We start from the raw sequence: 26592 nt of genomic DNA, 5'->3' as shown, positions 1-26592 counted from the left end.
GGTTAGTGCTTCTCCAGTGCGAATTTTACAATTTGCTGAGTAACTTTCCCGTTTCCAATTTCTCTGTTCCACCACTAACTTGTAGCGCCGTATAAAGTATCTTCATACCAGCCGAAAGGCGGCGCACACAAAAATGTAAACTTAAAACCCAGTATGATTGCATAACAGTCCGCCTATGCCTTTTTCTCGAGACCCGGCATGACGAGTAGGATAATCCGAGCACACGTTACCCACCGATTACGAAAATCCATTCTTATTTTCTGTACAGCGAATCACCGAGCGTTCAGTCGAATAACATCAGGCCAACTCAGCCCCGCGGTATTGTCTTGTCGTTCAGCACATATCCTTTGACTGTTTTCCGATTGCAGATATTAGAATCCAATATTACAAATCGTTTAGGATGGGACGAGAAAGGACTAACAGCGAGCGGGAAAATTAAATTCTCCTCCTTTGGCCCACTACTGTTCACGCCCAAAACCCCCATGATACTGGTGAACGGTTTCCATTGACGGGCACTTTAACCAACGCTTGGTTACTTATTTTTCCGTCGAGCGAGACCCCAATAGCAGTTCCCTAATCCCACCTTCCTTTAACACACACATATATATATATATATATATATATATATATATATATATATATATATATATATATATATATATATATATATATATATATATATATATATATATATATATATATATATATATATATATATATATATATATATATATATATATATATATATATATATATATATATATATATATATATATATATATATATATATATATATATATATATATATTTACTTCTTTAGCTATCTGCCCACGGCGGGGGTCATAAACCATCTCACTCCTCGTTATTATTTACACAAAAATTAACGAATTCACAATCATTATTCCTGTGGGACCGAACCGCTCTCCCCTCGTTATCACACTGCACATTCACTTAAAGTATCCCGTCTGGCGAAAATTTCTTCGATTGGCTACGACAAAAAAGAAAACAAAAATTTGAAGGCTGCACAGATTATGCTCTTTCAGTGAAACGTTTTCGCAAAACCAACACACCGCAGGCTAGGTCGAGCTAGCAGCTAGTGAACCAAACGCGAGAAAATCTCAACCTAAACTGGCAGCGGTCGCAGCCAAAACATAGTCCTTGGAGTCACGCAGCATCCAGTTCGTATCTGCCGATAAAGGGAAAGGGATGGGGCCCGACTGGCCGGAAACTTATTCTCCCTGTTAGCGGCGGAGCGGGAGAGAGAACATGTTCTGAAGAGATCAGCGATGAATTGTTGCCAGATTTGTTTCCGCTTAAAAAGCCTGCTCTTGGTTATGTGCTGCACTAAGTTCTTGACAATTAACGTTACGATATGTGTGCAGTTGGTGTGCTGTAATGTTTTGCTCGAATATTTTATTTCAAAACTATCATCGATTGTTAGATTGTGTCAAAATTACATCAAATTTAGATGCCGGTTGATGGTGCCGCGCGCCAGGTTCTTCAAAATAGTGGAGATGGCAGGGTTCGACCCGTACCGGTCCAGGTGAATTTTTTTTAAAATGTCGGGTATGGGTCGGATCCGGGTTTGGTGCAAAAAAAAAATCAGGTTAGAAAAATTGCAACCCGACCATCTTAAATAATCAGATAACGATGTCTAATATCATGCAACCATGAAAGTCACTTATATTTTGATACCGCTCGCTCGTGGTTCAAAGCTCTGGATCATGCTCAAATTTGTATAAAAAATCGCTGAAAAAAAATTTCGGGCTCGGATCGTGCGAGGAAAAAAATTATTTCAGGCTCGAGTCGGTCTCGGGTTCTAACCGAAAAAAAAAATCGGGTTTGGGTTGAGTAACGGTTTGAAGAATATCAAACCCGACCAACCCTACAAAATAATCATTTGTTTTCAACTCTATTACTTCATTTACGCCACATTTTCAAGGGGGAAACAGTGGCTTCGGACTTTTATTCTGACAAATATAGATGGTGGCTAACAAGTTTATAGCGCAGCTCATTCAAATTTTCGGTTGTATCGCAAGCAGCATGAGTGGGTGCGTTGTCTTGTTGAAAACCTTCAATCGATCTAATAATGTACAATACTATTGTTTGTTGATTACTGTACCATATATTTTTTTTTTGTTAGGGAATTAGAATTACGTTGTCCATTGATGTGAACATTTGTAATATATCCCAGTCAATTGCTATACGTGTCCCCTTGCAAAATACAATGACCACTATTGTTGAGTGATCAGGTACCTGCACCGACACGCTCCCAGTCAGGTGAAATATGGTTTATGAAGCCAATCACCTTCCCAGGATTCAAAGACCAAATCTCTTTGGGCTGTAAACAGCCACTGCCAAGAAACCTTGATCTGCGTTTAAATAATGCACCACAACTGCACAGCAGATGTTCCGATGTCTCGCTTTCCACATTACAAAAACGACAGATATCATCCTGAACCCGGCCAATGTTCTTTAAATGATATCTACTCGGACAGTGCCCCGTTACTAGGCCGACGTATGTACAAAGAGCTCTTTTGTTGAGCTCTAGGAGCTTTTTCGAATGATTCTCGTTTGGTGTGATAAATCTTTTAGATTGGGAACACTTTTTGACATCCAACCAATTGGTTATCACCTTTTGTTCCTCCCAGCGTTTAAGCTCCATTTTCGGCCCCCTTTTTTTAGTTGTGGGTCGATAAACTGTGAGTTAGATCCTTGTTTTGCAAGTTCGTCTGCCTTTTCATTCCCACCAATGCCACAATGTCCTGGAACCCAATACAAATTTACTGAGTTTGTTAGACATAGCTGTCGCAATGTGAGAATACATTCCCAGACAATCTCGGATGTACATTTATAAGCATCAAGTGCTTTCAGTGCTGCTTGACTGTCAGAGAAAATACAAATATTTGCATGTTTGTATTTCCTAGTCAGACACACATTCGCACATTCAATGATTGCAAAAATCTTTGCGTGAAACACTGTTGGCCAGTGTCCCATTGCCACTGAAATATTAATTCCAGGGCCGAAGATTCCTGCACCAGTTTTGGTACCTATTTTTGAGCCATCTGTGAAAAATATCGTTGAACCGGGACGGACATCAGGAACTCCGACTTCCCAGTCTGTACGCGACGTTTCGCATACCTTGTAAGGAATATCATGGTTATCCTGAGGTGCCATCCAGTCTCCATTCATACTCATCACTGGCCCTCTTTTGAAAAAGTCCAGTATAGTCAGGTGACCCACAAGATCACCTGACAAGATAGTTTTTGTTCTTTTTAGTTTTTTTTTCTTTTTGTTTTTTTTTTAGATAGTTTTTGTTCTTTTCTGCTTCTAGTTGCACGTGTTCGTACAACGGCAGCAGATGAAGAATTGCATCAAGAGCTTTTGACGGGGTGCTTTTCATTGCTCCTGTTATAGCAATGCACGCAAGTCGTTGAACTTTATCTAGCTTTGTTCTAGCGGTGGACTCTTTGGTTTTTGGCCACCACACTAACGCAGCGTAGGTCAGTTTTGGACGTATGATAGATGTGAATATCCGCATCACCATTTTCGTTCTCAAGCCCCACTTTCTCCCAACGGTTCTGGAACACAACCATAATGCACTGACCGCCTTGTTGATTGCATAGTCAAGATGTGAATTCCAGTTTAGCTTGGCATCAAGGATAACTCCTAAGTATTTAACCTGTTCACTGAATGGAATTTCTACTTTTCCAAGCTTGAGAGTTTTCAGATTGAATTTCCTCTTTCTAGTGAATGGTACGATTACAGCTTTTGTCGGATTAATGCTGAGATCCTCCTTTATACACCAAGACTGGGTATACTCCAGAGCCTCCTGCATTCTTTCCGAAACTATGTTGTCGAACTTTCCTCTTACCAAGATGACTATGTCAACTGCAAAGCCCACAACTTCGAAACCTTTTGCTTCTAAGCTTTTGAGAAGATCGTTCACCACCACATAAGTGGCGAAAGAACACCTCCTTACGGACATCCTTTCGTTGCCCTTACCGTAATAGACGAACCTCCCAACTCAGAAGTGATTTCTCTTTTTGCAAGCATGGTATGAGTCCAGTTAACAATGCTCGTGTGAAATCCTTTGTTCTTTATTGCACTAGACATTGAAGAATAGGACGCATTATCAAAAGTACCTTCAATATCCAAGAAAGAGCCCAGAGCAATTTCTTTAGCTGAAAGTGACTTTTCAATTTTCATGACCAGCGTATGAAGCGCTGTTATAGTAGATTTTCCAGTTTGATAGGCAAACTGGATCTTTGACAGTGGTTTTGTTTGCATGTAAGATGTATGAATGAAATCATTCAGCACTTTTTCCATTGTCTTCAACAAAACCGAAGAAAGACTCATGGGTCTGAATGATTTAGGATGCGTCTTATCACGCTTCCCAGTTTTAGGTATGAAGATTACTCTTAATACCCTCCATTTTGATGGAATATGATTCAACCTTAAACTGGCCTTGAAAATCTCAATGAGAGAAGGAATTAGTATTGCTTCACCTTTTTGAAGCAATGCTGGAAATATTCTATCTACACTTGCAGACTTGAAAGGCTCAAAGGATCTCATAGCACTTTCCACCCTGGTTCTCGTAAAAATTTCATCCGCCACATCTGATACAGTATTTTCCATTCCAGCAGACCAAGAGCTAGTCTGCGTAGAACAAATTTCAACTGAATCAGAGATGGCTGAATCCGTCTTTTCAATAGAACCGGGAAAAGGCGTTTCCATCATTAGATTTAAGGTATCACGAGGACCACTAGTATAGATTCCGTCGTGACGCTTTAGATTGCCAAGCTCAACGGTATGATCTTTGGCTTTTGTAATCTGGAAACAACTGGAGTTCTTTCTATAGATTCACACATTTGAACCCAAGACCTCCTTTTAGATTTCCGGATTTCATTGCTATATTCAGTTAAGGCTCTTCTATATTGAGCCCAATCTGATGTACGTTTTGCTTTATTAAAAAGTTTTCGACTATTTTTTCGAAGACTTTCTAGCTTTTTGTTCCACCATGGCACGTCCCTATTTGATGACGATTGTTTGGCGGGACAACTATTATTGTATGCATTTATCACCATTTCATTTAGCTGAATTGTCATAGATTCCAGTTCTGAAACTGTTTCAATTCTGCTACAATTTGAAGGTAAATCATTTCGCAAATATTGTGCATATTGATCCCAGTCTGTTTTTTAGGATCTCTGTAAGTAACAGATGATGGTTTCCCACCAATCCATTCAAACAAAATGTGCTTGTGATCAGATAGTGAGGTTTCATCCGACACATGCCAATTAGCAATTTTCTCCGAAATTGCTGGACTGCATAGCGTCAGATCCAAAACTTCACCTCTGATAGCGTTTGCAAATGTTGGTTTGTTACCTTTATTGCAAATATCTATATTATTCGACGAGAGAAACTCCAATAGGCACTCACCACGACCATTGACGCCCTTGCTCCCCCAAACTGTATGGTGAGCGTTGGCATCGCAGTCTATGATGAATGCCCTATTATTGTCTCTGCAAAATTTGACAAACGAAGCAATCTCAGGAGGAGGCGCCTCATTTATTTCACCTGGAAAATAAGCCGAAGCAACAATTACCTCAGTATTCCCCCTGGTGGTTGGCACCTGAACCATAACCGCTACAATATCTCGTTTTACAAATTCTGTCACAGGATAGCATTTTAATGCTTTGTTCACAAGAACTGCAGCTCTTGGCGAACTCTGTGAACCGTCGTAATATAGTTTGCCAGAATTCATTTGAATCCCTAATATTTTACCTTTAATGCACCATGGTTCTTGAATAAGAACCATGTCTAGCTCCTCCTTTTTGAATCTTCTACTAAGGACTGCCGATGCGCCTTTAGCGTGGTGGAGATTCACTTGTAGGAACTTAGCAGATTGCATTTTAGGAAAATATCCCGTTCGGTTTGATTACCGAGAGATTTTTCCAGCGACATTTTATCAACCTTGTTTAAGATTGATTTGAGTAACTTTTCGTTTTATCGTGAGACCAATTTATTTATTAAATTTAAGTTTTAATTTTATTTTATTATTTTTTTCATTCCATAATTAAGGTAGTCGATGAATAATATGGTTTGCGAATCCCAAAAAAATATTGGAGTAAAATACGAAGTGCCTTACCAGTCGTTGCCATTTAGGGTGAGGAGATAGGTCTCGTCGTCCATCACCACCGCCACTTTACGAGTCGCCGGGAAAATTGTCTTGATCATCTTATTCAGCTCCTGTGGACGGGACTACCGCTTCCTGACATGTGTGCCCATGTATGTCCATGTTTTGCCAGGTACTTTTTAACAAGGCAACCTAGGAACAACCGAACGTTTCGGAATAAAATGAAGAACTCGTTGAATATTATAAACCCGTCGTTACTATCCAAAGTAATGATATAGAGTGAGAAACAAAAATTGTTTCCGTGAGAGGCACGGGAGAACTCATTGGAAAGGTATCAGTATAAACACTGTGAAAGATTGTTACGTTAATTACACCTCAATACCCCTCCTTAATTAACGGAATCTCGCAATCCTATGGCAGCTCGAAGTCGTTGAAATTGACCAGCCGCCAACCCTTTAGTAAGGATGCCAGCTTCCTGATTTTCAGTTGGTATGTACTTCAGCACAACATTTCCTTGCTCAACCAAACTTTTTATGAAGCAATTTTTGATATCGATGTGTTTGAGTCTGCTTCGATCACGAGGTCCTTCGATGATTTTTATTGTGGACTGATTGTCCTCATGATACGGCACTGGCTCCTCGATCTTGTAGCCAATGTCCTCAAGTAAACGCATAAGCCATACACCGTCACAGGTGGCATCGCAGAGAGCACACAATTCGGCTTCAGTTGAGGATAAAGATACTGCACGTTGTTTCCTGGTTGTCCAAATCACTGTGCAGTAAAACACCTTGAAAAGATATCCGGTGATTGACCGTCTGTCATTGATATCGTTCGCCCAGTGGGCGTCACAGAAGGCAGTTCTCAACTGTGGGTCATCTTTGCCCGTGTATTGAAGGCCTAGATCGAGTGTACCCTTGATGTAGCGCAAAACGCGTTTTAGATGGGTCCAATGCTCTTCTCTAGAGCAGGACTGAAACTGGCTGTAATAATTTACTGCAGCCGACAGGTCCGGACGAGTGGTAAGGGATCCATACATGAGACGACCTATTAGTTCTCTGTAGGGCTTTTTCGTACGGTTTTCCTCGATGCCCTTCTCCAAGCGAAAGCGACATTCGATCGGTACAGAGCTTGCCTTGCAATCGGCCATATTGAAACAATCGAGTAAAGCTTCCAGGTACCTACGTTGACTTATTTTCATCGTTCGATGTTGCAGGCCCCGTTCAACTTTCATTCCAAGGAAACTTGAAATTTCTCCGCCTTCTGTCATATCGAAACCCTTGGCCAGACTCCTTTTGACCACTTCTGTCTCGCATAAGTCAAGCCCAATGACAAGAATATCGTCTACATAAAGAAGTAAGAAAACTTTCTCTTTGCTAGTGCCACGTAGATATAAGCATTGATCGCTCTTCGATCGTCGAAATTCTAATTTCGTCACAAAGCCATGAAATTTGTTATTCCATGTCTTGGATGCCTGTTTGAGGCCATAAAGAGACTTATTTAACTTGCAGACTAAACCGGGTTCTTGGCGCATACCCTCCGGCTGAGTCATGAATATGCTCTCGGAAATTTCTCCATTAAGGAACGCCGTCCGCACATCCATTTGTTGGACCGGCATACGTTCCTGGTTGGCCACCGCTAGTAGGACGCGCAAGGTATTTAGCAACGGGTAAATATAACCGTGAAATCAAACCCTTTCTTTCGGCAGAATCCCCGGCTCTTGCTTTGAAGCGGTACGGCTGTGCGTCATCACCAGGCTTCATACGAAATATCCACTTACATGTTATCGCCTGCAACGAATCCAGCTCCTCATGTATGGCCACCTTCCATTTCGGCCAGTCAGCTCGGGTTCTTAATTCAGCAATAGTATCCGGCAAATTATTCACGTAGTCCATGGCACCGAACGCAACTCCAGCGAAGGTCATATCATAATCTGCATGCCATGCCGGTACTCGCTTATTTCGAGAAGCGCGTATTTCAAAATCACTTTACACAACTGAATCATTTGTTGGATTATTGTTGTGTTCTGAATCTTCTTCGATCTCTTGATCATCGTCCATATTGTCATTGAGTCCACTTTTATCTTCAGCGTAATCCCAGACGCTCACTTTTGGAACCTTTTCTTCTTTTGCACTAGCGTCGGAGAATTTCGCGTTCTCGTCGACCATGATGTCACGCACTGCAACGTTTTGCCGCCTATTGGGGTTCCACACACGATATCTATTTGCACAATATCCGACCAACATTCCTTACCATGTCTTCTCATCAAGTTTCTTTCGGTGTTCTTTTGGGATGTGGCAGTAAGCGAGCGACCCAAGAACGCGTAGCTTGGAAACGTCAGGTTTCTTGCCTTCTCACACTTCATATGGTGTCACATTTGAATCAAGAACACTACATGGGCTTCTGTTCGTCCAAAACGTTGCGGTTTGTATCGCTTCCCCCCAAAACACACGATCGACAGCAAAATCGTACAACATGGAACGCGCCTTTTCAACAAGAGTTCTGTTCATACGTTCACAGATCCCATTCTGTTCGGGACTGTAGGGCACCGTAAACTCCATTTTTATGCCCTTATTTGCACAGAACGAACGCATTTCTTTGTACGAATATTCGCCGCCATTGTCCGAGCGAAAGCGCGAGATTTTAACTCCGAACTTAGCCGTCACTTGTGCCTCATAAAGCTTAAAACAATCCACCACTTCGTCTTTCGACCAGATCAAGAAAACCATCGTAAATCGCGACCAGTCGTCTACAAAACTAACAAAGTAACGTACATTGTTCCAACCAGTAGGCGTCACCGGACCACAGACGTTCGAATGAACAATCTCCAGTACACGGCTCGCACGACGCTCTTCACGCAGCGCAAACGGATTTCTTGTTTGTTTCGCAGACACACAGTTAACAGATCACTGTCGCTTCATCGCTGTGCTTCAACGAAATACCCTTCACAATTTCGCTCTTGATTAGCGACGACAGATTTCGTTCTCCCAAATGGCCATACCGACGATGCCATAGTTCGTAAGCCTTGCTTATTTGTCCCGAAAAACACAACATTTCACTACTACCCGGACGCGAGAAGAAATTCAGCTCATACAGTTTATTTCGCCTTTCGCCGATGGCTACCACCGTCGATCCTCGAAGAATTTCAATTCGACCATTCGCGAAAATCACTTTCATACCGGCAGACTCAATTTTGCTTATCGAAAACAAATTGCACCTTGCCTCCGGAATGAACAATGCTTGGCTCACTGTTTATTTGACCACTTTTTCTCCGACTACTGACAGAAAAGGCACGTCTCCGATGTACTTGGAGGTCACCCATTCACCGTTCTTCGCTACGGCTATTTTTATAGGTCTCTCCAAGAGCGAAAGCTTCGAAAACAAGCTTTTGTCATTGCATATGTGCTCGGTCCAAGTATGATGACAGTTCTACAAGGTATGCTATTCACGTCGATGCATTAGTATTAGTGATCGTTATGAACTTTTTCCAATTTTGTATGAAATTTGAAATGATTTTGCATTTTAAACTAAACTTATAAAACATACTTTCCTGAAAAGTTATAGAAATTATGTTGAAACATGTTTTAATTGTGGGGAATACATAAACATGCTGCGGTTTAGGTAAAATATGCTGTTTTTCATCAATTTGCCTGTAACCTTTTTGCACTTTTCGTTTTTTTTGTACTCTAATGGCGCTTCTAAATAGAGTCGCTTATGTTTCATACAGTAACAAAAGTCATGAGCTATGACAATGACTAAGATTATGCTCCAACTATTAGAAATATAGCATTTTTATATATTTTATTTCGACATATTGTCGCAATCTTTCACATTTAATCTCAATTAATATCAATTTCTAGTGTGTTTCAACTGGAGATTCACTTTCCAACCAAAAAAAAAATCAGATATAAAACAACATAAAACGAGAAATTTCCAAAAATGTTCTGAATTCCATACAAAACGCAAAAGTTTTCATAACGAGATTTGTTTGTGTGCGTGGATAGACAAAAATGTAGCATACCTTGTAGAACTGTCATCATACTTGGGTGCTCGGTGGCACCCGAGTCGACGAACCACTGCACACGATTCATCGGTGGTTCTCGCTTGCCATTCTCCATCAAGAACAACACACCATCACCACTCTGCGCTGCACTAAAAGCCGACGACTTTACTGTTCTCTTTTTTTTCTCTAACTCGGGGCAGTTCGCAATTCTATGCCCCTCTTTCTGGCAACCGAAGCATTTAAACACTTTCTTCTTTTTCAGTTTCGGGTTGCGTGCGGTATTACCATTACCACTGAACGCGGCAGAATCGTTCTGCTCTCCATGTGTTTCACTCACTGTGACCGACTTCCTCTTGATCTCTTCATCGAGAAGTCTACACTTTACGAACTCCATCGTGCTTTGCTCTTCGGGCTGACTATCGATCGATGTAACAACCGTGTCGTACTCAGCATCCAAAGACAAAAGCAAACGGCACACGACGTCAATATCATCAATTTGTCCACCAGCATTTTGGAACAAACGAATGAGTCGGTCGTACTTCACAAAGTAATCCTGCAACGTACCACTAGAGTGGCGCAGCTCGAAAAGCTCGCGATTTGACTGCTTGGCAACACTTTTTCTCTCGTAGATTCGAACTAACGTATCCCACATCTGTTTCGGAGTGCTTTTCCCTTGAAGCAACTCTAGCTGGTCATCGTGAATACGGTACACTATGAAGGATTTACATTTCTTATTTTTCTTCTGTCGTTCCGCGATATTTTTCGCTTTTTCCTTCTTCACAGCCTCCGTGTCCGTCACAAGCACTTTAAACTTCTCTACGTCGTCGATTTCGCTCTCAATACACTTGACCAAGTCATGTTCTTCAAACAAGGACGTCATGCGAAATTTCCACGAGACGAAGTTTTGGTTATCAAAGATGGCGACTCTGCGAATCTCTTCATGTGCGGATTCCGCCATTCTGAAGGTAAGCCAGATATCACTCCGCGTTTTCAATTGAATCGAAACTTTTACTTTTTCGCGCAATCCGGAACCGACTCTGGGTCCAGAACCTAACAAGGCAACCCAGGAATAACCGGACGTTTCGGAATAAAACGAAGAACTCGTTGAATACTATAAACGCGTCTTTACTATCCAAAGTAATGATATAGAGTGAGAAACAAAATTGGTTTCTGTGAGAGGCACGGGAGATCTCATTGGAAAGGTATCAGTTTATACACTGTGAAAGATTGTTACGCAAATTACACCTCAATACTTTTTCACTTTTTGGTCGGTTGCACCTTGGTCTTCCTCCTCAGCATCCTATCGCTCAGGGTAGTCTGCCGTCATGAGCCGGGTTTTCTTTTGGTGCTCTAATTGTTGTCCAATAGTACCAAGATACTGTAGATGCTGAAACGGGTGAATCCGGCGTCCGGGTGAATCCGGCTGGCTCCTTACGATTTCCGAACCGTAAACGTAACCGAATATCATCCAATATGGATATTCACGGTATTGCAATGAGGCTCAGAAGCCGGAAATTAATTGCAGATGTCATGGAATCCTTCTCCGGTGTCTGTAAAGCAGCCTTAAGTGGTCAAATTGCCCAATGGGGATTATCCCAAAACCGAGATGATGCCTAGAGGAGGGATTTGTATATCTAAGATTGCGAGTTATGGTTTAAGGAATATAGCCTAGAATGGCCAAATACAATTTGGATGCATATGGATATTTCAAAGGTTGATATAGAACCAAGTTAGCTTCTAGCTTACTTACTTGTAATAACTTTCTTGAAACAATTTGGTGGTACCAACCCGGGAGCATCTTGCCAGCTAACTTATAAACTGAATGTACCTCGTTTTTCTTGGTTATCTGTTGTAGTTATGCTTGGCTAGTTATTTAAATGGGCGTAATTTGCAAATACGAATTATTATATTATTTTATAATGAAATTTTAATCGTGATGTTTCACGGTTGTGGATATAATCCTAGAAGGTAACAGTTGGGAAAAGTGTTTTGAAAAGGAGAGAAAAGGTTGTGCTTTTCCGAGTTGTTCTAAATGAAATGATAAACATGTCATTTTGGGTTATCCACGAAGTAAGTACCTACGGAAGTGAGGTTAGGTAATTTTGCACGAAGTGTCTAATGTGGTTGGTAAACGGCTGGGCAAATGCGTACCAGCAGTACACCCATACTAGTTGCATAAAATAGACCCCAGTGGTCTATTGTGCATATTTCACAGCAACTCCTATCACTACCTCCACGTGGTACCGACTGGGATACGAGCAACCAAGGGAAGATCGGTGAACCGGTGGAAACATGGTCGTATGCTGACAGGGAAGGGGGAACTGTTCTCCTTGGAGAGTAGCTTGCCTGAGCGTCTGATCCCCAGGTTAGGGGCGGCTCAAACAGCGACTGATCCGGAGCGGACGGGCGAACTATGAAATGCGGTGTCTCGCCAGCTACACCCAAGACGGCAGCCCCGTCGCGAGACCTTGCATAGCAGCACAAGTAAGGCAGCATGCTGAAATAAACATACTACGAACATTCCAGAGAATGATACAAATCGGAACAATCGGTATAGACCTAGGCAAACAAAAAAGGACAACGATTGAAAACTGGGCACTTGGAGCTTTGGAACGTGGATTCCGGGCGGTTGATCCGACCGCAAAAAGGACAAAGATTGGAACACGTGGAGCTTCTATAGAACGATCAACGGAATTAGGAACCAGACCGTGCCAGCACCTGTCATGTGTAATGACAGGGAGAGGAACCTGATTACCGATAAATCGCAGGTGGCCAGGCGTTGAAAGCAACATTTTAAAATGGTGTTGAACGGTGAGGAAGATAGGAGAGTCGTCGAGGGGAACAAGATAGAAATTTGGGAGGACGGACAAGCTGTAGACCCACCAACATTGGACGTGGTGCATAATGCTTGCAAAGAGCTAAAGAACCACAAAGCCGCTGAGAAGGACGGCTTAACGACCGAACTTTCCAAAGTCGGGAGCGAGTGGCTGTGTAGGAACAACTACCTACGGACTAGTTGGAAGGTCTCAAATGCTTTTCTATAAGAAGGGACATAGACTCGATTGTAGTAATTGTCGAGGCATAACCCTTCTCAATTCCGTTTACAAAATTTTCTCCCGCATCCTGTTCCAGCGACTGAGGCCGTTGCAGGAAGCCTTCGTTGGAGAATACTAATGCGGTTTTCGAGTGGGGCGATGTACAACGGATGTTTACCTTGAGACAGATTCTCGACAAGTTTTGAGAACACAACTTGCAGACGCATCATCTGTTTATTGACTTTAAGGCGGCGTACGACATAGTGAAACGCAACTAGCTTTGGCAAATAATGCTAGAACATGGTTTCCCAACAAATCTAACTAAACTGTTACGTGCGACGTTCGACGGTTTCACATCATGCGTCAGGACAGTGGGTGAATTTTCGGTCGCGTTTGTGACGTTAGATGGTCTGAAGCAAGGTGACGGAGCTCCCTTGGGGTCTTCGAACGAAGCGCTGCGTGCCATCTGCGGTGAAGTGCAGATAGAAGATGAATCGTGGCATGCCGTGTCAGAATCGGTATATTATGCAACTTCAATGCACCTCGGATTTTTCTAAACCAAATATTAGTTTAGGGTCTTAGCTTTCAAATGAAAGTGGTTTTAAAATATTCTATCGGGGAAAACTTGAATAAAATGAGTTTGAATTTTTTTTAATTTATCCATCATTTTTGCCCGTGTATAAAGGCACTAGGTACATTGTAACATATGGTATGGTAACGATACGAACAATGTTTTTTTGAGTTTGTATGTGTGTGACAGAGAGAAAGAGAGAGGGGGTGGAAGGGGGAAGTATCGTGTTCTAGTTTGTACAGTATGACCTTTATCGGTAGGAAAAATGTTCATGATACATGTACTGCTGATATCTTTCATGCATTTCAGGAACTTATTGATTCATCCATTTTTTAGCAAAAATCGCAGCGAATAGTTCCAATGGTCTGTTTCGAACATCGTCCAAGTCCTTCTTTTGCAACCAGAAGTTGGAAGCGCCCTCTCAAAACTCAATGAAACGTTGTGAATATATAGGCCTTACTATCCTAAGCAACTGTGAAAACTTTCAGAAAGTGTCTGAGCTTTTCTAGAAAAATATCAACGAAATTGAATTTGAGATCTTACACTGAAAAAAAAATCATTCTAAAAACAGAAAGTGATTTCAAAATAAAATCAAGATGACCGATATTTTCAAAATAGGGTTTTAGATATACAATTAAGTTGCCCAAAACTTCCGTAGCAAACCAAAGTGGGCATGCTTAAGCACAAAAAGTTTTTCTTACGAACGCAATAATTGATTATACCTTAAACTTGTCCGTGTACGGATAGGTTTTTTCTCTCAAATTAATAAAACTTATCATCGATTGATCATATGTTGACTTGTTTCGAATGGCCTTCGAGACCTGATAATGTTGAGAACCCCCACCCAGCATTAAAAGGTCTTATTACTGTGTACTCTAGTTATGCACTTTTCCACGTCCTGCTGGAGTAAAACAATTTATGCAAATTTTGGCGAACGAGTGCTCTTTTTGTATTTTCTCTCTCTCTCTCACACACACACTCTCACATATACACATACACACACGTACACATACACACAGGCACACATACACACACGCACACATACACACACGCACACATACACACTCACACATTGTTTATTTCGTTACCATACTCTATGTTAATCGTTTCAATAAATGGGCAAAAATAGTCAAAACATTGAAAAAAATTCAAACTCATATTATTCAGATTTTCCCAGATAGAACATTTCAAAACCACTTTCATTTGAGAGCTTAGACCCTAGGCTAAATTTTGATGAAGAAAAATTCGGGGTGCATTAAAATTGCACAATATGCCGATTCTGACACGGCGTGCGTGATGGAGGCGGATAAACCACAAGTTGCATAAGCTGCTGGGAGATACAATGAGTGGAGATCACGGTGGGCTGAGCATGTCGTAAGGATGCCGGACGAAAGCCCGGTGAGAATGGTTCTCGATAATGAGCCGACTGGAACAAGGTGACAGGCGCGCAGTGAGCAAGGTGATTCGATCAAGTGGAAGACAACTTGCGGGCCTCCGCAGACAACATGGCGCTCATGGACCGAATTGAAGACGATTTTTTGGACAGCAAGTGCCCTTCGGCATAAAGCTGACAGGTAAATAAGTATGGATGGAATTTGTTTTTGTTTTCGGCTCTGATTAGTCGAAGCTTCGTTCAAAGTATTGAATTTTTTTTCAATAGTTTAAAAGTGAGCATAAAAATCTTAATTTTCCGCATTTTAGTGGATGCATAGCTAATTTTTTAATCGATTGATGGACAATTTTACAATTCTCTCAGAATGTTGCCGAAAAAACTAATTCTACGTCTAAAGAGGGGACTGGCAGGGTGAACCGCTACTGATGGTGGTAGCGCAAGTGTTTATAATGTGGCTTTAAGCTAGGATCATCAGATTTTTACGTACAAAGCTTTTATCGATATTTTTTGAAAACCATGATAAATTAATGAAAGTGGTGAGATATTGTATGTAACCAATTGCGTAGTGGAACTAGCGTCCGTTAATATGAACGTAACCAAAGGCACAAAATAAAAGAAACGCTTTTAGCAGTTCTGAACTTCGATTGCAGCAAGTAGCTGATCTCGCATGAATGGTGCTTTTTAGGTAGTTTTAATAGCACTGACAGCTATTTAAGGTATAGTGATACAGATGGGGCGAAACGTCCTCTTCAAAAATTGTCTGAATAATTCAGTCATACATTTAGGATTTCTTAATTTAAAAAAATCCTGAACAGAAAAAAATCAACTAAAATTGATGATCAATTCGAATATGATACGCTTAACTTTCCAGAACAAAATAAATCAAATTAACGTAAACAATTTGACAAAGCATAACAAATTCACAAAGCAATATAATTGACACAATAAATAAAATGAACTTCAAAGGTCTGATGTGAAGTTTGGTAAGATTTACTGCCAAATTCCCTAGCATAGTTCTGTAATCACAGATTCAGTTCATTTTTACAGCTAAACTTATTTCACTCTCTATACGCTTTTAAAACCTGAAATGTACGGAGCTGGCAGCCCTCTCTCTAACAAACAGCTCAAACGAACGTTGGGTCCTGCCGCTAGAAAATGCGAGTTCGCGTGAGTATACCGGATGTCGTTTTTACCGAAGTTAGAAACTCACCCGCTTTCCGAAAAAGGCCCGTTGTCAGTTTTGTGTACAAACAAAATGTGCGGGAAAACAGCTGAGAACCTGCGCTATGACTGATTGCGTCGGCTTTGGTTCGGATCACGTAATCCTGTGTCTGGCTGCCTGGACGAAGCATTGGACTATATCAGTGAGTGTATCGGTTTGACCAAGGCAAGACCAGTCATCGCCATCGACGGGGCATTAGCTCTTTGATACTAGGAATTGGTTCTCATCGGGAAAACGGCTCACTAAATTCCGAACGGACCGTACGAGGCGGGTTCGCTCTTTGATATACGCGTGCACACAAACTGAATAATATGCCTCCATGCTTTGATTCTACCGGTGACCGTAAAATAGAAATATTTCACCAGCATATAAACTGGTCAAAAAAAAAAATGACTACAGAACGAGGGATGCGAGTGAAGTCCGAATGGATGCTTTTGATTTCTCCGTTTTTCATTTCACGTTTCTTCATACACGGAAATAGATTCTCATGAATAAAATAGATAAAGAGCAACGGTTCGCATTGGAAACGGGCAGAAGCTGAAGGCCCCGACATTCATGGCTCAGTTCCAGTCCGTTTGCTAATTATGTAGCCGGCAGGAAGGAAAAAAATCCGTCGGTGAAACGGATGAAGTGGCTTTTTGTGATTTTTCATCCTTCCATGGCATAAAGCTGAACCTGTTGACAGATCTATGATCCATGTGGGTAATGGTTATCAGTCGTTTCATTGCAGTGTCTTTAAGTGAGCTATTTTGGACAGTTTTATTATTAAAATTTAGGAGAAAAGTATATTAACATGAAGTTTATCTTATAACCTGAAAATAATATCAATGATAATTGATTCCGATATGTCTTTCATGTCAAATAGGAACAGATTCACACAAATTACCATTCTCCTCCTTACCGCACGCACGCCTTCTCCTTATGAATTTGGTCTCTGTGAAATAAGTGTGTATAGCATTAGTTAATTAATACTTTTAAATGTATCTTAAAAATAAAATCAAGATAAAATATTGACTAGACAAAGACAAGACAAAGACAAGACAAAGCAAGACGAAGACAAAACAAAGACAAGACAAAGACAAGACAAAGACAAGACAAAGACAAGACAAAGACAAGACAAAGACAAGACAAAGACAAGACAAAGACAAGACAAAGACAAGACAAAGACAAGACAAAGACAAGACAAAGACAAGACAAAGACAAGACAAAGACAAGACAAAGACAAGACAAAGACAAGACAAAGACAAGACAAAGACAAGACAAAGACAAGACAAAGACAAGACATAGACAAGACAAAGACAAGACAAAGACAAGACAAAGACAAGACAAAGACAAGACAAAGACAAGACAAAGACAAGACAAAGACAAGACAAAGACAAGACAAAGACAAGACAAAGACAAGACAAAGACAAGACAAAGACAAGACAAAGACAAGACAAAGACAAGACAAAGACAAGACAAAGACAAGACAAAGACAAGACAAAGACAAGACAAAGACAAGACAAAGACAAGACAAAGACAAGACAAAGACAAGACAAAGACAAGACAAAGACAAGACAAAGACAAGACAAAGACAAGACAAATACAAGACAAAGACAAGACAAAGACAAGACAAAGACAAGACAAAGACAAGACAAAGACAAGACAAAGACAAGACAAAGACAAGACAAAGACAAGACAAAGACAAGACAAAGACAAGACAAAGACAAGACAAAGACAAGACAAAGACAAGACAAAGACAAGACAAAGACAAGACAAAGACAAGACAAAGACAAGACAAAGACAAGACAAGACAAAGACAAGACAAAGACAAGACAAAGACAAGACAAAGACAAGACAAAGACAAGACAAAGACAAGACAAAGACAAGACAAAGACAAGACAAAGACAAGACAAAGACAAGACAAAGACAAGACAAAGACAAGACAAAGACAAGACAAAGACAAGACAAAGACAAGACAAAGACAAGACGAAGCCAAGACAAAGACAAGACGAAGACACGACAAAGATATGAAATAATTTACCCTAAATTGAACAAATTTGGTTTAATAGTTGAACTAATTTAAAACAACATTTTTGCTAAAAACCTTATATTAACAAACGGAATTCAGGATAATTTCAATTTACTCCCATTGTCAACTGCACGCGGATAAAGTCCTAGAGTCAATTTAGATCAGGCATGCCCAAAGTTGGGCAAACAATTTCACGTTCGAGTGTCATAAATTATCGACCGCAAAATCCTGTCAAGTGCAGGAAACAAAAACGAAAAGAATGAAAGGCAAAAACTTTCCTGACAATTCGAGCATGAAAACCCAGCAACTTTTTCTAATCCTAACTGCCGTACATCAACCGATTCAGCGATTTGTGCCGGTGTCTGCTTTTTTATTTCAAGAGTTGAAGCTACGTACGTGAGGCGTATCGCCTTGTGAGGTAAAGAATGAACGAAGTTCTGAAAAGTTTATTTTCGGTCTGGAATGTTATACATCTGCACTGGTGTAGCCCTTGCCAGGTCTTTAAATTATAGAAAATATATGTCAAAGGGACTATGGAGCATAACCTCGGAAAGCCAAGACAAAGTGTATACATCATTTTGAAATCTTTCATAGACTATACTGGCAATAGACAAAGGCTGTTTTATAAATAGTTTTATCCACAAATGCGTTTTTTAAAAAGCTCACACGACATGAAAATTTGTACACAAACATAATCATGCTCTTCATAAAAAATATTACGACAATATCTGACGTATCTGTACAAACTTTTTATCAATATTAGTGTAGTTTCTATCTAAACACACCCTCCACGATAGTTCTTATTCAAGAAAAAAGAATTCTATTTTCTTGAAAAGGGAGAAATCACCTGAAGATTGTGTCCTTGATAAAGTTTACGTTTATTTTTCGTCGCCTTCGCAAGACCAGACAAACAAAATTTTCTCCTTCCCAAACTTATCGAATCAGTTATTCCAACAAATTTAATAATACAAATCGGTTTACGCTAAAATGAAAAATATATCCAAACAGAGCAAAGGCTTTGTATCATACATTATTGAAAGGAAAAACAGCTACGAAAGTGGGAAAGGAACAAAAAGTACGGTGGGAAATTTACATTGCCGCGCGTGCTATGTCTTGGGAGTGGTAAGCAACGCGAAGCAACCGACGTTCGGTGGATGGAAATGAGAAACGGTATTAAAGATTTATGGCAGATGAGCTGGTGGGAAAATTTGGCCCGTTTCCTCCGCCGGCTGGCAGCTGTTTCCCGGTCAGTGTTTTGAAATTGTTGGTTTATGACAAGGCCTCTTCGAATGGGCCATAGGTGAGCGATGGTTTTTAAAACACGATAACGTATTCCGTGATGACACGTACGTACTTCAAGGACAAGTGTCCTCACACTCGAGCGTTGTAATGGGTCAGGGTATTGCCTCGGAACTAATAATCAATTGACTGGGAATTGTTCTTCTCGAAAGACGTGTATTACCGTGCTAAGCGAAATTCGAATTAATCGTGTGTCGGAATTGAATTGTCACAAAAATTGGATTTCTTTTTTGCAAAGGAACAAATAATGTATATATTCGGCAATACAAAATAAGTGACAATATCCCAAACAAATGACGGTATCCAAAACAAAAAAACAGAAAAAATGGAATAAAGTGATTCAACTTTCATGTTCGATGAACACGAAAACATATTGAAATTTTTTATCGAATCTATTTAAATCGAAAACAAGCAAGAAGAAACTAGACATGCATAAAGGATAAAACCCGGAAAAACAGTGATACTCAAAGTGCTGTAAAACTGTGTAAATGTGATTGTAAGCGTACCGAGTGGAAACACTAAAGCTAAAGTGAAAGAATAACGCATTCAATGAAATTTACTCATCCGTCTTAAAAGGGTAATAAAATTGCATACGACTGAAACTACAAAAACCGGCAACTAGACGAATCTTGCATATTTCTTCACGGATAACAATCATACGTGCGGCAGTAGAGGATTAGGAGAAATTCGGCACGGTTAGTGTTTTTTTGATTAACATCACTTTCAAGAAATTCCGGCTCAACATGTCTTCATAGTACGCCCATCTTTCCAAGTAACAATTTATGTTTCATGATTCTCTTGGAGATTCTCCTAAAACTTATGTTATACTTGTAATACGCTTGAAAACCTGAAATGTTTCCTGGGTTAAGTTTTATGTAAACCAGTATACCACTTGATCTATAAAAACCTAGATGGTTCTGATTTTTTTTAAATTTTATTAGCATTAGCGCTTTAAGTGATTTAAAGAATTTGAGGAAGGTCAAAAAAGAAAATGATCCCAAATTAAGCTCAGAATGGCCAAAAACCTCTTCTAAAGGCCTGAAAACCCCTTTTAAAGGCTAGAAAAGGCCAAAACAAAAATGATCTGAAATTAAGCTTAGAATGGCCAAAAACCGGTTCTAAAGGCCAAAAAAGAAAATGAGCCCAAATTAAACCCAGAATCGCCGAAAACCCCTTTCGAAGGCCAGAAAAGCCGAAAAAAGCATATGATCCCAAATTAGGCTCAGTAGGCCAAAACCCCCTTCTGAAAGCTAAGAAGAACCAAAAAAGGGAATGATCCCAATTTAAGCTTAAGATAGCCGAAAACCCATTATGAAGGCTAGAAAAGGTCTCAAAAAGGAGAATGGTCCCAAATTAAGCTCAGAATTGCCAAAAACCCCTTCTAAAGGCCAGAAAAGAGATTGATCCCAAATTAAGCTCAAAATCGCCGAAAACCCATTCTAAACACCAAAAAAGGCTAAAAACAGTAAATGATCCCAAATTAAGCTCAGAATGGCCGAAAACCCCTTCTAAAGGCCAGAAAAAGACAGAAAAGAAAATGAGCGATTCTCGCTGAAACCGTCCCACTGGTGAAATGAGGTCTTTCAGAAAGCGTATTTTTGTGTTTGAATAATTGAAAGTAGTGAAAAAATGAGAAAATGAGTAATGAAAAAATGAGTTCATATTGATGGACGCTTCGGGCACAAAGCTGTCAAACGGTTTAAGGAAAAGTTGAATTTTGAGCAATTCTTCATCCTCTATTGCTTTTTTTTTCTTTTGAATTTGGCATTGAACCCCGTACAACCAGCACGTCATTTTAAAGAAGAATGATAGAGCTTTTATTTGAAGTAGAAAAAAATTGGCCGCCATCTTAGATTTTATCAGAAAAATGTGTTTCTGAGCAAGTTCGCAACCACCTATTTTAAATTTGACACAACCATTGGAAAGTTGAGAAAAAACGCTATAAGATACTTTCAAAAAATTAGGTGAGCTTTGAGTTTACCTTACCATTCAGATCACTTTTCGAACTCTAGCTTTTAACAGTTTAGCGCATACGCATACATACAACGCATACATAATGGATTAACTGTCAATGCCTCTTAGGCCAAATACATGATTTTGTCAAGTACCGATCGATTCAGCTATATAAACCATCAATTAAAATTTGGAAATGATCAAATAGAAAAAGTTGATTCCATTGTATATTTAGGATTAACAATTCAGCAAAATCTCAAATGGAATATACATATTGAAAACATGCTCCATTCCATTTCTCTTGAATGCAAAATGATTATGATTGGCAGACTCAAAGATCAGTCAATTTTGACTGCCATGGGTTTATCATCTTTAAACACAACCGCATAAATAGGGAAACTCTGAATATGTATAAAAATAACTTAATTGTGAATTAGTTTAAGGATATATTGTATTGCATTTATATGAGGGGTTTTTATGCCTATGGTAACTGTGGCTTTTCCCCTTCCCGAAAAGAATAATGAAATAAAATAAATAAATAAATGAAAAAAAAACTTGCTCAAAAACACATTTTTCTGATAAAATCCAAGATGGCGGCGATATCCAAGATGGCGGCCAATTTTTTTTCTATTTCAAACGAAAGCTCTACACTGAGAGAAAAACACTTGAGAATTTCATATGTTACAACTTATGAACATGCATAATTTTGATTTCATTAGACACTTATGCATTACATATCAAGCTTATAAATTTCATAAGTATATTTTGGAATTTTCATATAAACGATATATGCATCCCATACGCGTAACTTATGATTTTCATTAACGTCAACATTCTGAAAATTCCATAGTCATATCTTATTGAATCTGCAAAATGGCAGACCAGAATTTTTGTTTTTATTGCTAGTGCACCGTCAGATAAGTGTTTTAAGATATTGGATAAAGCTAAGCTGAAATATGCACAGCTGGTGTCAGTTGTTGAAAATTGGAGAAAAAAACTGTAAGTACCTCTCTACATTTTCTTCCATTACATCATATCATCTATATTTATTCTAGCGACTATTAAATCTTGTGATCATAGAGGACAACGCTGGCGACATTCGACAAAAGGAATCAAAGGCGAACATGTTTCCCGAATTTCAAAACCTATATATTATATATTTGCGATATTTGTGGGTAAAGAATAAATAAGATCTAGAGTTAAAAAGTTTTTTTTTTTAACAAAACATGTTAACATACCCTGGTATTATAAATTTCATGGCAGCAATTATGAGCTTTATAACAATCAACTAATGATATTCATATCAATCTCTTCATGGAGTTCATATTGAAAAGCTATGATTTTGATATGTCTGTTCTTATAACATGCATACATACGACCAATAAATTTTATAAGTTTGACTTATGAAAATTGTTAGTAGTCGAGAATAAAATTTCCCCTCCATTTCATAAGACAAACTTATGACTTCTATAAGGAATCCTTGTGGCGCAAAATCATAAGGGGTTCTTATGGAACTCAATAGTTATTTTCTCTGCGTGTATCATTCCTATTAAAAATGACATGCTGGTTGTAAGGGGTTCAATGACAGATTCAAGAGAAATAAAGCAATAAAAAGAAGAAGAATTGCTCAAAATTCATCTTTTCTTGAAACCGTTTAACAGCTTTGTGCCCGGACCCCATTAATATGAACTAACCAAGGCGGTTTTCTCATTTTTTCACTGCTTTTAATCAGAGCCTGACAAAGTCATTTTCAATTGACAATTATCAGGTTATAGTGACGCTTTGAGCCATCACTTTGAATTGAAAAGCTTTTGAATCATTTTCGAGCACTTCGTGAGTAACATAACACCCAGTCGAAAGCTCTTGCTGTGATTCTGACAACTGAAGGGCTTGAAATTGATACAAACGCTTTTCATTCGAAAGCGGAGATTATCACCATCACTCTCAAATGACGATTCTCAATTGAAAATGTCAATGAGCGCTGACGGAGACAGAAGGCATACACAAGCTTAGGAGAATGACTGGAGAGCGACATTATACTGACGACTTTTCTCTCTTTTCACTCTAACAGACTCATGCATGAGCTGTTCATATGAGCTCACATACAGCTACAACTTAAACAAGGCAAAGAAACTGTCTTGTGTTGCACACGACAGCTCATTCTTGCGCATGTATTTTTCGCTTCTAAGAGTTCTAAATACCATTGAAGGAGACCGAATGATTTAAGCACGATAGTATTTATTGTATCCAAGTTCACTTGCATTCAACAGTATGGCGAGAATCTTTGAGATAGGGTGTAACTGCCTTCAATGACCCACTTAGTAGCGTAGCTGCAAATTTTGCAAGTAAAAGTGCAGATATCTAAACTGAATTAAGTATTTCATTATGTATAAACAAGAAGTAACATGTTTATCATCTTTCCTGCATGAAAAACAACAAGATTATACCTCTATTTTCTTATAAATTAAGAAATAAATCATCGTTTCAGTTTCCTTTAATGGGCCACCGTTTCCTTATTTGGACCACAACAATTTTCTAATTTGGGCCAGGTCTAAACAATACCTACATCTCTTCAACCGTAGCTGAATGAAACTAACTCTGATTTACGCACTGAGAGTTCTGGATCTGGATCAACTGTAGACTGCAGCCGTTCTTTTGTAATAGGGAATCCTTTATGTGCCATCCGAAGTATTCAGCCAACAATTGAATCCTCTTCCGCGGCAGTCAATACAGTTGGTTTAGCTCTTCGTGGTTTTCCTGCTTGCACGGAACATTACGGTGGATCGTGGAACATTGGAGCGCCTGCAAGCTTCTCTAGTCGAAACACCACTTTTTATAGCTTAAAAACACTCAATAACAGTTGCTTCAGTATAATTTTTGCCAATTTCCGGCGTTTTTCCCATTTAGCAACAATATTGTACAATAACACCATCATAACAAATTTATGGTAACTATGGTAACTATGATTCGCGGAGTTATATCGATAACTAAGGATTGCGGTATTAGAACACCACCATCAAACGACGGGGGACGGTGACCCCCTTCCACAGGCCAGAAAACGCCAAAAGAGAAAATTATCCCAAATTAACCTCAGAATCGCCGAAAAGACCAGAAAAGGGAAAAAAAAGATTCCAAATTACGCTCAGAATCCCCAAAAACCCTTCTAAAAGTCCGAAAAGACCAAAAAAAGAAAATATTCTCAAATTAAGCTAATAATGGCCAAAAAACTTCTTTTAAAAACCAGTAAACACAAAAAAAAAAAAAAACAAATGATCCCAAATTAAGCTCAAAATTGCCGGAACCCCTTCTTAAGGCCAGAAGTGGCCAGAGAAGAGAATGATCCTAAATTAAGCTCAGAATCACCGAAAACCTCGTCTAAAAACGAGTAGTGACTAATAAGTAAATGATCCCAAATTAAGCTCAGAATGACCGAAAACCCTTTCTAAAGGCCAGAAAAGGCCAAAAAAGAAAATGATCCTGGAATAAGCTCAGAATCGCCGAAAACCCCATCAAAAGATCAGTAGAGGCCAAAAAAGAAAATGATCACAAATTAAGCTCAGAATGACCGAAAATCCCTTCTAAAGGTCCGAAAAGGCCAAAAAAGAAAATGATCCCAAATTACGCTCAGAATGGCCGGAAAACCACTTCTAAAGGCCAGAAAAGAAAATGATCCTAAATTTAGCTCAAAATCACTTGATCCCAAATTAAGCTCAGAATCGCCGAAAACCCCTTCTAAAGACCAGAAGCACAATTATTAGGTAACAAAACGTTATTTGTTTATCAAAATATCAGTTACGACGAATTACGACGTTAATAACGGAAAAAATTGAAGAACACCGGTTGTATCTCGGAAAACCCATTTTATGCAAAACACTATATCGAGTTTCAAGTTTAGCTTATGGTGCCGTGACCAGCCGCATCTAAAATCTATCCAACTTTCTTTCTATTGATTAAACCTCGATGAAAATTTGCAAAAATGTTCTCAAGATGTTGTACTTTAAGATAGAGCAAAATTTTTTTTTGATATTTTGAAAAATATAAAAAACATTTAACCTCTTAATACAAGACACGGTGCACATATAATACCCCAAATTAATACTTTAAGTATACTACGATGTTTATACTGTACGGAGAAAGCGATATTTCTTTTGCCGATACGTGAATATTTTAGCAGTTATTAAAAAATCTACAGTATAAGATTAACGCATTCCCGGCGGGTGACATTCAAACTTGATTAAAGTTCATCTATTATACTTGAAAACTTTTACGATGAAACTGTTAATAGTTAGAGAAAAGAATGATCTTTAATCCAATGCAATCCAATTTATTTATGCAGTTTTTCTCAACTGCGTACATAGTTGATGAGTAATAAGAGTTCGAAGTTCACTTTTTGAGGTAAAAACAGATTTCTCTCCGCCGGGATTGGGTTAAGCTATTGGTCATTATTTTTAAACATTATGTAAAATCTATTTTGATTTTAGATATTATAGACTACCGACAGTCAAAGGTGGTCGTGATAGGAAGAGGATTGTTATGTTGTTACGCAACTCTAGAAAAGGTTTCTGCTATGGAACGCAGAAGAAAGAAGTTTCATGCCCATAATTTATCATGTGTGAATATGTGTGTTATATCAAAGTATTAGGAGTGATTCGAACTACCCATCAATGATTGAAAGAGGGCAGAGGTCAGTTATTGAAAGCTTTGCTATGACTATTGACAAATTGCAGAGATAAACTTTTGCGCGTATGAATATTTTCTTGAGCATTCCGGTATTATTTATTTATCACATTTATTTTTAAATATTTTGTAAGTTTAGTTGAAATATAACATCGAACAATTGACAAAATCAACTAATATTCAAGTTATGAAATTGAAAAAAAAAATTGAATCGTTAGAAGACAATTTTTCGAAAATAGTCAAACATTGGAAGAAAATTCTTCATATAATGGAGATAATGCTGTGAAATAGATCC

General features: G+C 39.1%; 2 protein-coding genes across 8 annotated transcripts in view; one reads left to right on the top strand and one right to left on the bottom strand.

Annotated features, from left to right (window-relative positions):
• LOC129732635 (ras-like protein family member 10B) overlaps positions 1 to 1142 on the bottom strand; it is a 52041-nt gene extending 50899 nt beyond the window's left edge. For 2 of the 6 annotated variants that reach the window (XR_008729305.1, XM_055693661.1), the window contains exon 1: positions 813 to 1142. The gene's annotated coding sequence lies outside the window, so the exon portion shown is untranslated. Of the gene's footprint in view, positions 1 to 234; positions 358 to 812 lie in introns of those variants that run through there. The other 4 variants (XM_055693664.1, XM_055693665.1, XM_055693666.1 and 1 more) reach the window with 4 other exon arrangements.
• The window catches only part of LOC129732634 (odorant receptor coreceptor), a 44579-nt gene that overhangs the window by 441 nt on the left and 17546 nt on the right, over positions 1 to 26592 (top strand). The window contains exon 1 of one of the 2 annotated variants that reach the window (XM_055693659.1): positions 19780 to 20362. The exons of the other annotated variant lie outside the window; for it this stretch is intronic. The gene's annotated coding sequence lies outside the window, so the exon portion shown is untranslated. Of the gene's footprint in view, positions 1 to 19779; positions 20363 to 26592 lie in introns of those variants that run through there. 2 annotated transcript variants of the gene reach the window in all.

Source organism: Wyeomyia smithii, chromosome 3, assembly GCF_029784165.1.
Source record: "Wyeomyia smithii strain HCP4-BCI-WySm-NY-G18 chromosome 3, ASM2978416v1, whole genome shotgun sequence".
Taxonomy (NCBI): Eukaryota; Metazoa; Arthropoda; class Insecta; order Diptera; family Culicidae; genus Wyeomyia; species Wyeomyia smithii.
This window is presented reverse-complemented; position numbering and strand designations above follow the sequence as displayed.